Source organism: Pterocles gutturalis, unplaced genomic scaffold (assembly GCF_000699245.1).
Source record: "Pterocles gutturalis isolate BGI_N339 unplaced genomic scaffold, ASM69924v1 Scaffold42191, whole genome shotgun sequence".
NCBI classification, from domain to species: domain Eukaryota; kingdom Metazoa; phylum Chordata; class Aves; order Pterocliformes; family Pteroclidae; genus Pterocles; species Pterocles gutturalis.
This window is the reverse complement of record NW_010099301.1, coordinates 1-1,704: the sequence shown is the minus strand read 5'-3', so window position 1 is coordinate 1,704 and position 1,704 is coordinate 1. Positions and strand designations below refer to the sequence as shown.

Below are 1,704 nucleotides of genomic sequence, written 5' to 3'. Positions count from 1 at the left end.
TTCCCGGAGCGCCGCTCGCCACGCCCCTCCCTCAGGACAGCCAATCACTGTGCTTTTATTTGCATACAAAGCCCGGGTGCTTCTGGGGTGTCAGGAAGGGCTGCACCCCCCGCTCTCCTCCCGCCACAGCAGCACCTCCGACAAGTGCGGGGCAGTTTCCACACCGGGAACACGCGGGGAACGCATCTGCTCGACAAAATGTTCCTCACCCTGACCTCAGCACTGGAGAGAGCTGGGGCTTTATATAAGGAAGCTATTGGAATTTGCAAATTGCCCGGATGACCCTCAGTGGTCTGGGGTGCAGGCTTCAAACCTGTAGCTGTCTAGCGACAGAGTGGTTCAATTCCACCTTTCGGGCGAAGCTCCGCGAGGACAGCACAGTGAGTAATGCATTTTTGCACCGGCTCCCGACCGTCCCCGAGGCAAAAACGGGCGCCCGCGGGGCACGGCACCAGAGGGTATGAAATGGGGGTGTGCTGGCCACAGCCAAAGCAAGGCAAATCTCCCAAGGGTTCCTGAGTGACAAGTCATATTTTAATTAGTTTCTGCTAAGCAGATCTTTGTTAAAGGGTGTCACACATCCTACAAGAACAGAAGTAAATAACAGAAGCCATTCTCTAGATCTGCTCCATATTGACGATAACCGATCTCCCACCCACGCTGCAACAAAGATGCTTCACTTCAGCAGTAAGGATGGGTGCTAATAATGTCACCCAGCCCCACAAAAAATAAAGGTTAACGTGAAGCTAAAAAACATATTCTTCCAAGCAGAAGGCATTTACTTCCTGATATCCTATTGTGACGACTCCAGCAGATGATCTGCGGAGCCTCTAGTTAGGACAAGACCCCAACCACCCCCACCTCAGGTGGGAGCAGGGATTTGGAGGGCATTTCCTCATTGCCTCCTGGTCCCACAGGCAGGGTGATTCTGCCTGGTGAATCCCGCCAGAGAGAGAAAAGAAATACTGAGTGAATTATCAGGTCTTTGGTGTTCCTGGGTGCTTTTTGGGAGGTGCAGTGCCATCCGGAGTTAAGTAGGTGAGCATCCCTGAGGATCCAAGCCGGAGTGACTGTGCTTCCTTCATACCAAATGACTCACTCCATCTGAAGGCCTGGGAGAAGGGAAGGGCGCGGAGGGCCCTCACACCGCTCCTCCTGGCTGCTACTGCTTCCAGCCCACCAGCGTCCAAGTCAATTGGTGAGGAGCAGCTGTGGTGCCAGCAATGCCTGTCGCTCCAGGAATACACAGGCTCATTATAGGAAATCTTGGGGGTAAAAAACCCCTCCGCGGCTCACACGGCACATGCCAACTTTTTTATGGCCTTGCAGGAGACGTGCATGCACTCTCCCCAGCGCAGCTGGGAGCACCCTGAGCCCCAGATGGCTATCTGTCTGCTCCGTGCTGCTCTGTCTACCAGCCTGCCTCCTCTGCCCATAATGAACTTTCTATGTGGAATTTCTCTGCAGCCTCAAAAATTGGTATCTGTGCCGCAGTTTGGCTGGGGGCTTTTGTTTGCATCGGGGCGGGGGGAGCGCTGGAAAGGCCTTTGCCCAGTAGTGGGAAGCTGAGAACGTTAACGTTCGATGTCAGTTACCAAGTAGAACATAATAAGGCTCTTTCATGTGGTGTTTATAACTGAACATGCTGTTTTGTGTCGGCCTGTTTTTTTTTTTCTTCCAAGAAGTAGTTTTGGATTAAATTAT

At 52.6% G+C, this 1,704-nt stretch overlaps 1 non-coding gene across 1 annotated transcript; it reads left to right on the top strand.

Moving 5' to 3' along the window:
* The first annotated feature begins 272 nt into the window (after window positions 1-272).
* Window positions 273-358, top strand: TRNASTOP-UCA. Its single transcript has one exon. It is a non-coding gene; the product is annotated as a tRNA-Tyr (tRNA).
* The last annotated feature ends 1,346 nt before the right edge of the window (window positions 359-1,704 follow it).